A 15,955-nucleotide genomic window follows, 5' to 3' on the forward strand; every position below is an offset into this window, starting at 1 on the left:
GCAGATCTCTTTGGCTGTCCAGACTGCAGGCTCTTTCGTGCAAAAGTGAACAGAAAAGACAGCTTCTGTCCTGGAGTTTATAACCTCTGTACATGAGTGAGATAAAGAGTTGGGGATAGGAGGCATTCTTTCCCCCATTCCCCTAATGGAAAGCTGAGATTAAGCCTTGAGCTCTGCTGGAGGGAAACAAAGCATTATTCAGAACTGCTAACCTCAGGTTATTAACTCTGATGAAAATACCAGTGAAGACAAGACAAGACAGGTGTTATAAAAGAGTGGATTAGCTGAGAGAGAGTTGGAGTTAGTTGGTGGTGCTGCTGTGAGGAGTAAGGGTTAGGTGGTTGTGCTAGGGACAGGAAAGCGTCAGCCAGCTGGCTGTGTGGAAGGAAGAAGAGTCAGTGCTGTGAGGAGCTGCCCGTGAGAACTCACAGAGAGAAGGTATAAACGTCTTACGGTAGTAAGATAAACTGACGGTCAGTCAATTGGTGCCAAGCACTGACACTGACACACATATTCAGTGAATTTGCTGCTGGATTCTGGTTACTACCCCAGAGACAATTAAAACTCTGTCCTGTGGTAGCTCCTTGGTTGTAACTGGCCATCCTTCATTACATTTTGCATTGGTAATACATTTGGACCACCTCCCAACTCTTTGTAACTTCTGTGACCGGTGATGGGTTGGCTACCTAAAACCACTTTAGCACATATTGTATGTAACCTGAGTGGGCTGGGACACCTTGGGGGAAACAAATTTGGCTTGTGGCTGCAGGGAACATCTTGAGACATCCCCTCTCCCAGATTACTTCAGTTACCTCAAATGCCAACTTGGGTTTTGATGTACATTTCTTTCTGCATGTTCATTCTGGGGAAAGAAGTAGCATTTGAGACTAAGCTGCTGGGACATGAGACAGGTTAGAAAAAACTTCTAAGTGATGTGAAAATGTTAATCATTAAATCTGTTACCATGTAACAACATGATTTCTCATAATGATTAACTTCCTCACCAGGCTGTACTGGTGTAAATCTCAGGGTGTTTGCTGAGCTCTAGAAGCTGGACTTCAGCTTCTCCCACCACAGTCCATCTGCGGAATGGTATTGAAACACTCCTTAACTGGCTAGGGTGATGAACAGCAGGGCTCCTTGGGGCTGATGGTGCTTCTTCATTCTCAATTCTGATTTTGAAGACTTACATTCTCAACGTAATCAGGGTAAAGTGAGGTTCCCCATGTTACATTGTTTTCAATGCCAAATGATATATTTAACCACGTGCTTAAACCAGTATTCTGTTTAATTTGCTCTTCTGAGTGGAGAATACACTGTAACACTTTCAATTGTTCTCTCTGCACAAAAAAAGAGTTTTCATCAGGGGATCTGTTCCTGGCATTTGCAGCATGCACTCATTTATTTTCTTGCTACCCTGTTCTTTGTGCAGATAGATGAAAACAGTGCCGGATGCTGAAATGCTCATACGCCTGGTCAGTGGCATGTGGCACAGGTTGTCACGGGCACTACCGTCTGACTGGGCATGTGGCCTTCCCCGCAAGTTATTAATAGTCAAATGCAAGTACAGCAACATTGTCTACTTTTGTAGGAACAGAATTTTACAAGGGTGAATTTAGCTGGTTGTTCTCATTTTCCTTCAGATAGGAGTCCGAATGTCGGCCATCTGCTGCTGCCACTGCAGACCCAGCTTTGTGCTGAGAAGGGGTGCTTGGCTAGCTCAGGCTCCAGCAGTCTGGACAACATCAACTGCGAGATGAAAAGTTACAAATGGATGGCCAGGCCTTTACCACTGTTGTTTTGGCGAGTGATATTGGGTCATATTGCAAATAATTCTGGAACGCAGGCAGGGAAAACTTGGCAGTCCAAGTGTGGGGCCCCAGGGTACAGCCTGTACCTGGGCTGGATAACCCACTCTGTGCAGCATGCTGGAGAGCACCTCTCCTGATCAGAGGGGTGAGGAGTAATGTTTCAAGGTCAGCAATAATATGCCACCTCAAGAAAGCTCCTAACAAGCACAAGCAACTCAACATCCTTCAGTAAGTCTGTCTTGTTTGACACAGACTTGCTATTGCTTCTTGAATATGTCCACATGGTTCTGTTGGCGTAGTTGGAGTGGGCCAGAATTGGATCTGCAGAACTGGTTTTTCAGAATGACTCTGCACTGTAAGCAGAAATGGGCTCTTTGGACTTACTTGAGGGGAAAAGATGGCCAAAATAGACCAAAAGTCTGATGATCTAAAAGAAATACCTTTGCTCCTGAAAAGGGCAAGTAAAAAATCCCCACCTGTTTAGTAGTGCCATCCAGGCTCCCTATAGCTGTGCTTCCAGAAGAAATATGTACAATTCTCCTGCCAGTTCAGTACCTCCAGTGTTACCAAAGAGTGTATGAAAAACAACTGATGGGAATACCTTCAATGTTAGAGGGCAGCTCAGCTGTCTGTTCTCAGGACAGACACCAAGTCTGGCAAGGAAGAAGGTATTTACACTGTGCTTTAGTTAAGTGTTGACCTGAAAGAACTTGTCACTGTGCATTTCTCAAAAACATGTTTTAAAAAAACTCCATTAGCTTTAATGAAATTGACTTGGTATATTTCTGAGAGTGTGATGGTGTGAAGGCAATATTCCCCTTGATTTACTGAATTAGCTTATCTGAATTGGAGGAATTTGCATGGTGCTTCCTTGGGATGAGAAAGATGTATGAAGAAGTGTGGAGTGCGGGACTTTTTTGTCTTTATTGTGTTCTCCTAGTATAGAGAGAGTGTGTAAGTATTAAAATATATTTAAAACAATTTTAATACATTTTAAATATTTGAATGTTCACTGAAATGTAGACTCTTAATAGTGCCTTAAAATAACTGCAGCCTCCCTGAAGATGCTGAGTGCCTCCAGCAGAAATGGTGCCATGGCTCCTGGTGCTTCTGGCTTGCTTTGGGAGGTACAGAAACTGTCTGATAGCTGTTCCTTTCCCCTATCCCATTCAATAGGTTGCCAATATAAAATGCAGTAAGCACAATGCTATGGGTTTAGTGTATATTGAGCCAGATTGGAACCAGTGTCTGGAACTAGCAGGAAAGATTATCTAAGGATACTGGGGTTACAGAGTTACAATGTGACTGGCCTGGAGCTGGTTGCTCTTTAAAGATATGTGGTTTGGGGGGAGAGGATTGCTGTAGAGGCCTGTCTGCTCCTTCAGAGATAATTTAACAGCCTGTCTTCCATTCAGGCAAGGGAAATGCTATCAGTGGATTTTTTCCTATTGCATTAAATGACCTGTCAGTATGTCATGGCCTAATTGTGTTACCCCAGAGAGCAAGGGATAGAGGATGATTTTCCTTGAAAGTTTTCTTAGCTGCATTGGAAAGGGACTGCTCCCATCTGATTTGGCTGCCAGGCAGCCAGATTTCTCTGTACTGGTCAATAAACAGAAACTGCAGTTTTATGCACCAGAAACTGGGGTACTGGCTGCTATAGCTATGACTTAATTGGTAGTGTCAGATTAGTTAGGACTTGGATATTGCATCAAGATAAGGATCTATCTACTAGAGATGTACACGTTGAAAATGAATCCATATATCTACATTAAACAGATTTGTAGTGGCATCTGTTCTGCCCAATGGTTTTTACAGGGAAAACAGTCCACAGACAATAAGACTGAAACACTTCAGTTGGCACTTTCAGTAATAAACATTTTTTGCATTGACAGGTCATGTGCACTTGACTCTTCAGAAATGTGGTAAGTGTTTAAGCATCTTCTTTTACACATCAAGAGTCTGAAGGAGGCTCAGAAAGGTTAAAGTCTTGATTTACACTGATTGCTCAGGCTCCATTGACTTTCTCGTTGAATGTCTTTCCCGCTGGGCATTTAACTGACATCCCCTTCCTTAGAGCTTCAGTGCATGTTTAAATAGTCATGGCTCTTCTGCAGGGAAGGCAGGGGTAATAGGGAAAACTGAAGTGAATATATCCTGCTGATGTGCAGTGCCAGCATGCTTTGCCTCCTGAGGATGATGCCTCTCCTCACTGGGTATCTTTAGGAGGCAGCACTGAGAGTGCTCAGGTCTCTGTTTGCAAGTGGGACATCTTGCAATGCTGCGAGGTGAAGGCCCTTGTAATAAGTGGCTCAAATGAGGCAGACAGTAACAAATGTCCAGGAATGGTTCATTGGCTCCTGCCTGGCAGAGGGAAGAGTGTCACTGTGATTTGTGCTTACCTAGCTATGCAATTGAATTTTATCCTTGAACTTGGTTCCTGGTTCAGACAAATTCCCTCATGTGAAACACATGCCATTTGCACAGGGTTCTTAATTAGAAGAATTCATCATAAGCATGGGCATCTTTCTCTTGTTATTGTGGCAGGGAATAGAGATCAGTCACATCCTCAGAAATGTGTCTGCTATTGTTTACTATTTCTATAGCCTTTCAATCCTTGATGTCTGCTGAAAGACGAGGTTCCTTATGATATTGCTGTGCTACCATTATTATGCTTTTACTTAGTTAATGAACTAGTGACTTTTGAGTTGAAAAGTGGGGGGAAACAGGATAAGCAAAAGCCAGGAGTTGAGGTAGTTCCACAAGGCTTGCTATCTGTTGATCAGCAAATGCTTAAAACTTGCATATTCAAAAATATCTAGCTCAGTGGGGATAAAGGGGGAAAATCACAGCATGCTGAAATTTTTAACAGCTGCCCTCTCCTAAAACATCTAAGTTCTCTTCCCCCATACTGCCACTAGAAAGGAAGGGGTAGAATGCAAGAAAATAATTTGCTATGATAGTTTAAAAAGTAACAGCTTGGCTTGGGCTGCATCTTGCACCCTGCTTTTTCTCTCTGCTCTCCCTCAGGTGGCCAACGCATGCCATTTTGGAAGTGTTCAAAGAAGAGAAAGTCCATTGTCTCTGCAAAGTTCAAGAATTATTAGGTTCTCCTATGTGAAGCCTAGCTTCCAGCACCAGGGATTAATTGCTTACTTTCAGGTTTTGAAGGGTCTGTGTCTTTTGCAGAGACTAAAGCAAGAACATCTTGCAGGCTGCAAAGCACATCAGCTTTATTGAAATGCTTGCCAGGGGTGCAGCAGGGCCCTCCTCCTAAGCTAGCAACTATTGGACTACTGCAGAATTTATTTTGGTGTGTTTTTTAGCAAAAAAACCCCATTAAACTCCTTGGGGAATTTTTCTTTTAGCTGTTTTGTCTCCTTTCTTCCTCTCCAGATGGATATCATGGTATTAACAGATGGCTAAGGAGAAACATTTCCTTCCCTGACTCAAAAGGAAGTGAACGTATGGAAGCTGTCTCAGGCATGTTTTGAGCCCTTTTCTAACTTGGCAAAGACTTTGCCCTCAACCCTGGAGCCTTGAGGACCAGTGTGGCAGGCAGAGGCAGATGGGGAATCCCACATATGAGGCTCACAGGGGGAATGGAGTAAGTGTGTTTTGGGAGGGCTAGTGTTGTATCAGGTGGGCTCACTTGTACTGTACCGGGCCAAATCCCACTCTGGCTCTCACAGTCAAAGCTGATATTTTCAGCTGCTTCTGTCCTTTAAGCATAATAGCTAGGTCAATGTGTTTAATGAAGACTTGTTCTTCAGTGGCTGCTTTGTGCTGCTGAAAACAGCAGTTAATTAAATAAAACACTGTGGGTTTTAGAGTAGCAAGGTCTTTTGGGTGAAGGACTTGGGTAGATCTGGAAGTAGATGTTTGATTAAGCTGTTTTGTGCTTTGCAGTTTTCCCTTTAAGCTGAGATGGAAAGGAAGTGTTAATCATTTCCCAAGGGTGCTGCAAGATATGACTGCAGTCTTGTGAACATCACTGAAAGTGTCCTCCAAAAGATCATTCTGGGATCACACAAATGGCAGAAGTGGTAGACAGCTGTGGTGGCTTGCTGAAAGAAGGGAGAATATTTGATTTGAGAGCCTGCAGGCAAGCTCCTCTTGCTCTGAGAAGGTACTCATCTTATATTTTGCTCTACAGGTTACGATGAGCAACTATGCCATTCCACCAGATTTTGCCAGGTGCTGGTAGGGACACTGCTTGCAAGGTTGTGAAATGCAGGAGAAACTACTCTTACCAAGACATCCCTCCATCTATCTGCAAATAATGCCTGTATTTCCCTGGGTACTGCCTCCCCTCTGGGCTGTGAGAGAGGCAGAGGCTGAGTCAGTACAGACCCATACCTGTGGGAGATGTGGGCCCTGCTACGTGTAGGGACAGAGGTCATCTTCCAGTAGCAGGACTGAGAAGACAGTGAGGGATATTAGTTGTATTTGGAAGGAGTGTGGGGGGGGAAACAGGAGAAACAAAAGCCAGGTTATCTCTACCAGAGGCTGGCTGTGGTCCTTGAGGAAAACTATTTTTGCTCTGTTGCCATGATGTTTGTACTCAAGGTTGAAGCACTTGGGTGGAGGTGAAGACACCATTCTGGAAATGTTTTGCTTCAGGTGGGTTGACTGCAAAGAAAATTACTGTTGTTAGTGTGCTATTAACAGGGGGTATGAGAGGGATGATGTCTGTTACTTGCCTGGTAACATAAAAGTGTGCAGTGAAGGGTAACATAAAGTCATTATTAACTAAAATAAATTGAGGGAATTCTTCCTCCCCTTGATTAAAAACTTACTGCTTCACACAGGTTAACACAGTGCTCTGGGAAGAGATTGAAGGGATGAATGTGTGCAGGAAAACAGAGGGTGGGGATGGGTGTTCTATATACACTTTTCCCACTTGCTGCTTCCCTACAAAATTTATCAGTCATTTGGAAATAGGTTCTGGCAATATTGCTCTATATGTTATAAGAGGAGGAGTCTGTTAAGAGCATATCTGATGGGTGAGGGAGTAAGTGTAGGATCTTTGATCTGTTAAGATGTTACCAGGTTAGAGATGGCTGTTTGCTGGGGTAGTTGCTGCACCCTCAGCTCCAGCTGAGCACTGAGTGGAGGACAGGGTGGAAAGCTGCCAGTTGGACTAGCAGCTCTCAGTTCAGCTCCAAGGACAGCTGGAGCAGCCTTGCTGGGAATATCCTTGCAGTCTGAGCCACTGGCCTAAAAGGTTCCATAACTCAGAGAGAATATTAACATGTAGATAGAAAAGTCTGACAGCCTCTGACTCAGAGCATCTAAGTGATGTGGGATGGGAAGAGCTTGCAGGGGGCCTGGCAGGATGGATAAAGAAAACTAATTTGGAGGGGAAGTCCATTGCAAGTAGCAAGATAGGACCAACTTTGTTTTCTTTTGCTTTTCCCCCTTGCTCTAGACTGCAGAGTATAGCAGCTATTTAACATCCCTGTAGATCTTCCTCACTTTCAGATGAGGAAAAAAAGGAACAATATTTTTTTTAGGAAGCCAAAGATATGGCTACATTCACAATTTCTGAACTGAGTTGTAGGGGAGATTTGTGCATGTTATTTGTGTCTGTATATATTGAAAGCCTTGAGGTTCTTGTGGCAGAAGTTTTTTTCAGTACAGAGGATTTTTATCATCTTTTTACTTATTTCCCTGTTTTGTTCAAAGTACTAATTCAACTACTGTTTCTCCTACTCTTTGAGTGGTGCAAACAAAATACTGGCAAGCAATTTGGATACCTGAGCAAAAGCACTGGAGATCAGAATGCTCCCTGTATTTACCAAAAGAATTGACATACCTAAGAAGATGCCAAACCTGATCAATTTGGCTGATGCACTTCCATCCCCAGCAGAGGTTTGTCCTGAATACCTTTCATTTAAAAGCTCCAGAGGCATCCTGTAGAAATGGATGGTGGAGCAAACAGCTCTGGGACCCAGCTGCCTTTCTTCCTCTCCAGCTTCTCTTGTCTTGGGCACTCGTGAGCAAGATTTGGGGCTTCCAAGAGCTGGGGACAAGCCAGGTTACCCTCCTGTGTGAGGGTAAGCTTGCTCAAGACGGGATCACTCACAGATTTATCCTTTGATAAAGTCACCAGTGGCTTGCAGTGGGTAGACCCCTCTTTAGCTTGGAGGTGATCTCTAAGCCTTGCAGCAGAGGCCCCACCAGCCAAACCAGTGAAATGCTTTCAACTCCATTGATTAAAAGCACAATAAATGAGCATTTACTTGTGATTGCTATGAGAGTTGCAGTACCTCTGCCCATGAGATTTTAATGGATTTTTTTTTTTGTGTTCCCAAGTTAATCAGCCTCCTTGAGATAGGTATCTTTTCTCTTGGCACCTATCAGCGTGTCTTAGACCTGGCACAGTAGGATTTGAACTTTTGACACTGCTTAATACAGAGATATAAATTGCTATTGCATTGCCTTCACCACAGTGCATGGTCCGTGTCAATTGTCTCTCTCAAAGGCAGCCATTTCTGAAGCAATCTTTCTCATATTACAATTTTGCCTTCAGTGGGGAAAATCACTTTTCTGCAATGAGAAACATGATTTCTTGCCTAATCTCTGACTAAAGATCAGTGAACTTTTGAAAGATACCTTTCTGCTGTCCTCTAATGAAATTATTCATTTTCTTGATCTGCGTGGCTGACAGATATCTGTCAATTCCAGGCCTTTAGTGTTGCAGCACAAACCTGAGCTGCCTGTGTTTAAGGAATGAGTATTCATTTGCAGGAGCTGTACCAGGCAGTTACCCTCTGTGAACAGGCCTACAGACGTGGGTTGTGTGCAGTCCAAGTGCATCAGCAGGATAGGTGTGCATAAATTGTTCCATTTTATGATGGACATACCTCACAAAGGTTTGATGGTGGGAGACAATTTTCTATTGTTTAACTTCACTGGTTTCTAATGAAGTGTGCTGCTAAGCTTTTCTGCTCCACTAGCTTGGGGCATTGGTTGCTAAAGTGCCAGCTTTCCAAAATTACCCAAATGTACCAAGTGTTTGACTCTTAAAAAAAATACAAAAGAAATCTTCTGGCAAAAGAATATGTATCTTTCTGCTTCTGGAAGGATTCTCCTGTGGGTAGCCTTGATTCTGAACATGACTACAGTTAGTGGTATTTGAGGAGTAAATAGGTGTCAGTCAACTTTTTTTGTCTTTTTCACATGTTTTGGAATAGCCTGTAAATGGTATGCTGAAAAACAAGCTGTTGTCCAAGCTGTGTGTTGATATGGCAGGCCTGGAAAACAGTCTTAGGGTAGTTGTTTTAAGGCTTCTGAAGATCACTACCAGACCCTGAAGTAAACTCTAGCACTGAAGGAAAAGTTGGCTTTAGGTTATTTGTGCTGGTCTTGTAAGCTCCTTTTGGCTGGGCTGTTTGAGGAAGAAGCTGAAAGTGGATGCTCCTAAGAATCTGATGCATGTTCTGAGAAAAGTTAATCACGAGAGCTCCCCAAGAGGTGAGAAGTGCAGTGATGTGGTGCTGATCAGCGTGGGTAGGAAGCAGCACCATGCTGGGTGCAGGCGTCAGAAACAGCTTTGGTGAATGAGGTGGGCAGAGCCCTGCAATCACAGCGGGGCTGAGGCAGGAGCTGAGCATCTCCTCTCAGCACCCTGCTCCCGGGCAGGAGGCTGTGCCACATCCACAGCACACTGTGAGGTTTCCTTCTCACATAACTGGGAACTGGTTCTGTGTGCACCGGATAAGGACTTAGCTTGTTTTGTTGCTTTTGTTTTTTTTTTTTTTTTTAAAGCTAAAAAGTACTGTGGTATTGCTATGGTAACAAACATCTAGAAATGCAAGCAGATCTCTGTATTAACTGTAGGTTTGAGCTTTATAGCCTGTGCCCTGGTGGTTGCATATGCAATCAGAGAAAGAAATGTGCTGTAAAGGGAAACTACAGCAGGTTTATGATACTTTGGGGTCTTTCCAAATATGAGACCTACTGCTCCCTCTGCTTGAGACAGGCTAGGAGCAGTTGCAGGCTGTTGGTGTGTGTCTGTCACTGCCTGTTTGCTACCCATCCAGGCAATGAGAGATGAGCAGCCAAATGCACTCTGGAGCACTGGAATATCCTGCAGTTTGAGTTTAAGAATAGCTTGGGTCTTTCATCAGACATTTGGAGGGCTTAGACTAGTTGAAGGAAACTGGTGTCATTTGCTGCTTCCAGCAGCACATTCAATGGCAGGCCTGGGAGAAGGCAAAGGGAGTTCAGCTTCTTCCCTGGTGTGGTGCTTATTTGTGTGTGAAGTGGTTATGGGTTTTGCTGTGTTTTCATTCTTGTTTTCCATTTTTCTACTGTTTTGGGCAGTGTTAAAATTCTACAAGAGGGAAGGTACCAATAGCAGAGCACACTGAGTTTCTGGCAGAGATGGAGCAGGTCCTTCCACAGCATGCCTATGGCATGGGGTTTCTTGGTAGCTTGGATAGCCATTTTCCTTTCCACAAGCATCCACTGGAAAATACTGCAGGACTGGGCAATAGATAAGGAGAAGAAGGGAAGGAACTTCCAGAATGACCATTACAGAGGTGTAGGGGATTCTGCTATAATTATAGAGCTGATGTTAGAAGAGGAAAAGATCTGTCCTGAGAAGGCCTGACTTTGAAGAGGAGAAAAAAACCTCAAAATGACAAAGATGATGAGGGAACTGGACCATCTCTCTTGTGAGGAAACACTGAGAGAGCTGGGCCTGCTTAGCCTCTAGAAGAGATGACTGAGAGGGGACCTTTTCAGTCTTCCACAGAGAGTGTCAGAGGGTGGAGCCAGGCTCTCCTCCACGGTGCTGAGCAATAGGACAAGAGGCAACGGGCAGAAAATGATGCACCTAAACATGAGAAGGAACTTCTGTCCTCTGTGGGTGACTATCCACATGGAACAGATTGCTCAGAGAGGTTGTGGAGTCTTCCTCACTGGAGATATTCAAGAACCATTTGGACACAATCCTGTGCCATGTGCTCTAGGATCACCCTGCTTGAGCAGGGAGGTTGGACCAGATCACAGACTTCACTGTGATCCCTTCCAACTTCACCCATTCTGTGATTCTGTGAAAATGCTGCCTCCTAAAAAAGAAAAGTCTTTTTTCCTGCATCCCTTCCTAAGGGTGATCCTGACAGGATCCTAGCATATGTGAAGGAAGCTGCCTCTTGGAATGCAGAGACTTCTCTGGCTTAGTGCTGCTCTGGCTCCCCTTGGGACCAAGTTGCAGGCCTGACTATGATTTCAGGCTTCAAATTTTTTAAATTTGCGAGATATCAGTGGGGCCTTGATCGGAACACTTTTGGCACACCACTTGTTTCTGATGTACTTTGCGCATGATTGCAGGGAAGCAGAGGAAGAACTCCAGAGAGTTTAGCCTCCTGCATGAGGGCACATGTTGGAATTATGTGCAGTCATGCCAGTTAAAGCTTTTAGTGGACATGCATGATAGAAGTAGCTTTGTATTGACACTTAAAATTCAGGATTGCCCTTTTTGTTGAGTACCTAACCCTACAGCCTTAAATATGCCTTTTTTATTTTGGCTTGGGGAGGAAGGGACAAGAGAGAAAGAGAGCTGTAAGCTGTATGAGTGACAGTTGTATAAAGACCTGTATATATTGACAGATCATGAAGAGTCCTTCATCAGTACATATCTTAATCCTAAATATCTTAATTAGGGAGAAATGTTAAAGACTGCTGTCCTGGCAGTTGGCTGGATTGTGAGCAGTGAGTGCTACTGGGCATGAGAGCTAATGTTCACATGGTGGCTGCAGGGGCCTCACTGGCAGCTGCCTTTGTGCTAATCAAAAATCAGATTTGAACAGTTAAGTCTGTTTTGTTCAGTACAAGGTGCTCTGCTAAAGAGTGTTAATCTTTATTGGCATTTGGGTGTGTTGCTGGTCCAGCTGCCTTCAGCACTGGCAGAGAGAAGCTGTCTGGATTGGGGCATGGAGATGAGTGCACTGCCTGCATGCCATTGGTCCATGGTCAGACTCATACAGAACACTTTTTACATTCAACCAGCTAAGGTAAGAAGTGCTTATTCTAGACTGTAATGCAGAATTACAAGCTAATTTCTCTTTCTCATTAAACTTTTATGATCTAGGGACAGGCCTCCTGCTTCTGTATCTGCAACAGTCCTTTCAAGTTTTTGTGGGTTTTCAGGGTTTGGAGAGTTTTTAGAGTTTATTTTGTGATATCTTTGATGCTTGCAACCACAGTTCTGCTTTTGGTTTTATTACTTTTTTTTTTAATCTACTTTGAAGAAACCTCTCAGCACATTTCCTTTCCTTTGTTGTTCATATTTGTTCATTGCCCATGTTCCTTTGTGGAGCCAGAAATGCTGAAACCCAACAAGAGCAAGCCAGAAATGTGAAGAATGTCTCAACTTTTTTTTTTTCCTGTTTGGGAGAAAAAGCTGTTTTACAGACTCCATACATCAAACAAGCTGTTTTGCTTTTAATCTTTACATCACCACCACAATTTCCAGCTAGAAGTTTATACATTATTTGTCTTCTGGGTAATGAAGGCCATTTACAATATAGTTAAAATGGTTTCTGAACAAGAGCCATTTTCCAGAGCAAATAAAGAGTTGTAAGAAAGGGAGCCTTAATGTGCTAAGCAGTTTAATTTTTCTGAAATTCAGACAGATAGCAGGAAATTGGGCCCTCTGTGAGTACTCTGTGTGTGTTTGTTTCTCCCTGTTTGTATTTTTATTGTGGCTGAAATGCTGCTGATGTCACTGACAATTTTACCACTGAATTTAACTAGCAATTTACGATAACTCAGAACTTTACATTGTGTTTTTCTGAAGACAAACAAAGCCTATGTGCTTCATGTAGCTTTGTGTGGAGAGGAGAAAGCAGAACTCACCAAGCAGTGCTCATCCTCATGAGCAACCCTGTGGGTTTCATGGAGCTGTGACAAGACTGGATGTGTCTACATTTATTTTTCATTCATATTTAGGAAGGCTGCTGAAGGCCTGGGCAAGGTTCTTTGACCAGTGGCTTTTTGGAGTTGTTCTCTCTCTTTGGTGAAAGAGGTCTGTGTGGTGGAAAATGCACCTGCCCAGTGCTCCTTTGGCCATGGGAGGTAGGTGAGGCTGTTGTGTTGCCCAGGGTTGTGAGTGGAGATCACTCAATCCTACTGGTCATACTCAGCTGTCATACTTCAGAAGAGGAGAAATTTTAAAAAGCATCTGATCTTGAGAAGGGAAAGCTGTCTTCTTGACAGTATTGGTTATACTCACACAACATCCTTGAGAAGCCAAAGGTTAGGATCACTGCCCCAGTGAAATTAAACAGACACCCACATTTCTTACTGTGACCCATACATGAACTTTGAAAAGGGAAATCTTGCTCACAGAGTGGAAACTGCTGAGCTGATGACCAGGTGAGCTGGGTGGCCAGGAGAGGAGTCTGGTGTGTCAGGAGTGGAGTTTTTGGGTGAGAGGGAAGTGGGACTTGGTTATATGACTGGGAGCTTTTTAAAAATGGAATTTGGGCAAAATTTCATTAGTTGAATATGTGGAGAAAAATGCCAGACATACCTTTTCATAAATGAACTCAAAACCAGCAGCTCCCAAAATCTGCTTGATCATATTTATGGTTAAGCCAGGTCAGAAGAAACTACTATAGCCCAAGGTGTCTGTAGTGGTGTTATTGCTGACCACAGAACATTCAAATGTTACTTGTTTTGAAAATCAAGTTCTTTACCTTCTGGGTTTTGAATTTCTAGATATCCACCTTTTTCTTTTTTGCAACTTTGACAGCGAAAATTTATCGTATCCATAGAAAAGCCATGAGTTGTCCTAACAACGCAACCCAGGAGTTGTATCTTTACAAGATGTTCTTATGATACAGAACTTTGAGCATTGTGTGTGCAGAATCAGATGATACCCTTTGTATTGGACAGGGATTGATTGAGTAATGGATTTTAAAGATCCTCGCTATCACTGACTTTGTTTTGCTGCAGTTTGCACCTGCAGAATGAGACAAGGGGCTGTGTGAGGGGCTGCAGAACTTTGTGCATGGGTGGAACGATATTTCTGTGAGCAGTGGCTGTGGCAATACCTGTTCTGAGTGTATTTTTGTGATGCTTCCGTGGTTCTGCTCTTCCTTATGTGCCCAGCTCTTTCCTGGTTGACAGTGACTAAATGGCAGAGCTGAGGGGCTGTTGAGGGGCCCTCTGTTATTAGTGTGATTGAAGTCTAGAATGGCAGAGGCCTGCATAGCATAACACAGGTGTTTTTCATATCTGACAGGCATATATGAGCCCATTGCATGATTCTTCATTGGTATGCATGCTTGATTAAATTTGCTGTTGGGGAGGTGAATTTAATGCCTTTGCAAATGGAGACCCAAACAGTAGCAGGGTGCAGCCCTGAGGGTTTTGTCAGTTCACATTGATTGCTAAGTCCTGGAATTGGAGCAATGCAGTAAATGAAAAATTAATCAATTAAAATGGAATATCATTTGGCTCCTAAACAAAATGGCAATGGCCTGATAGTCTCAAATCTTCATGGACAAATAGGAAGTGAGTTTTTCCACTATTAGAAAACAATGTTGCATGCTGCAGGGCTGGATGCCTAGCAGAGATGATGTCTGAGTGAAGAAGGTCTTATACAAAGGGACTCATTTTTGTAATAAATCATGGATGTATATGCACCATTGCTGTTGTCACTACAGAAGGAATGCCTGTACAATCTTTGGGAGTAGACCTCAAGCTTCAAGCCTCCAAAATACAAGTTTACATTGTAAGCTGAAGGTCATTCTTGAAATTCTCTAAGAAACCAGGTCATGATTCAGCAGTGACATGAGGAGCTATATTAAGTCACTCTGCTAAATGTCACTTTGGTTGCTGGTTTACAGACAATTTGCATTTTCATATTGGGCCTGTTTGTCTCCCAAACAATATGTCCTGCCTAAAGCCTTTCTCTGTGATGTTCAAAAGCTAATGTGGGGAGGAGCTGTGTGGAGCGTTGTGGCAAATTACTTGACTCGTCAAGGTCAGATCCTGTTCAGGTGTTATCTCCTGGGAAGACAAGGTCCGTGCAGGCTCTGGGGCTGCGGGCCAGCCTCCAGAAGCAGCATGGTACTGGGCCCAGCTGGCACAAAGGCAGGAAGGAGTGTGGCTCCTGGGGCCAGACTGCCACCCGGCTCCATCTGCAGGATGCCTGGTGCAGCTACCTGTGAGAGGTGTGACAGGGTCAGCCCGGTGATTAACATGGGGAGAGGGGAGAGAGTTGGTGCAGAACTGGTTGATATTTAAAATCATGACTGTTTGAACAAGACCTGCTAACAAAAACACATTAGAGGAAAATCTGTCCTTGTTGGAAGACGGGGAGAAATTCCCACCTCCTGCTGTGGGGCTGGCTTTGTCCCTGGTGGGGGTGTGAAATGTCCTGAGGCATCCCTTTGTCTTCCTGGCTCAGCTGTGCACGTGTACATTATTTTTGTGGGGTGAGAATGTTGGCTAGTTGCAAAACAGCGCTATTTTATTCTTAATCTTTTAATCTCAATTTAAAGCGCTTGAGGATGAATGATTAAAAAGGTACTTCGGCTTCCTTTCTCTAGCCTTAGCAAAAATCCCTTACAGTGTGATCTTGAAGGCAAAGAAAATGAGCCGCAAGCTTAACATAATTAAATACTTTAATACTTCGAGTGAGTGGTGCCCGCTTCTCAGTGCCAGCTGACTTCTGCTCATCTCTTAGGTAACCAGTTCACCACTTACTATGTTAGCAGCTTATGAGGCTTAAAGTTGCCATCTCTTTTTCTGTGAAAATATCTGTGGCAGCATCTGTCACTCCAGACAGTTGTGATTCACTGGGAGGAAGGACCGAATGTAGGTCACTCAAGTTCAAAGGAAATAGATTAGTACATCAGCAGGCAGGCACATACACATGTTGTCCCTATGCAGACAGCGTAGGTGGGGGAGTGGGCAGAGAGAGATGCACTTTATGTGACTGATGATTTATGAAGACATGGACCACCCTCATTTGAACTGTCTTGTCAGCTTTTTGGCTGTTACCAGGTGGCCATGGGGTATCATCTTGATACAGAATGCCATATGTCAGTCTGTCTTGATACGGGTGCTATAAATCAGGGTTCAGGTAACACCCAAGTGGCCACAGAGTATCTAACACAAAT

General features: G+C 43.6%; 1 protein-coding gene across 6 annotated transcripts in view; it reads left to right on the plus strand.

Moving 5' to 3' along the window:
• Positions 1–15,955, plus strand: part of GALNT16 (polypeptide N-acetylgalactosaminyltransferase 16) — a 76,471-nt gene that overhangs the window by 13,413 nt on the left and 47,103 nt on the right. The window contains exons 1-3 of one of the 6 annotated variants that reach the window (XM_053944824.1): positions 1,952–2,039; positions 2,865–2,938; positions 3,707–3,736. The exons of 3 other annotated variants lie outside the window; for them this stretch is intronic. The gene's annotated coding sequence lies outside the window, so the exon portion shown is untranslated. Of the gene's footprint in view, positions 1–1,951; positions 2,040–2,864; positions 2,939–3,706; positions 3,737–5,743; positions 5,941–15,955 lie in introns of those variants that run through there. 2 more of the 6 variants (XM_053944825.1, XM_053944823.1) reach the window with 2 other exon arrangements.

The sequence above is a fragment of the Vidua chalybeata genome, chromosome 6, assembly GCF_026979565.1.
Source record: "Vidua chalybeata isolate OUT-0048 chromosome 6, bVidCha1 merged haplotype, whole genome shotgun sequence".
Lineage (NCBI taxonomy): Eukaryota > Metazoa > Chordata > Aves > Passeriformes > Viduidae > Vidua > Vidua chalybeata.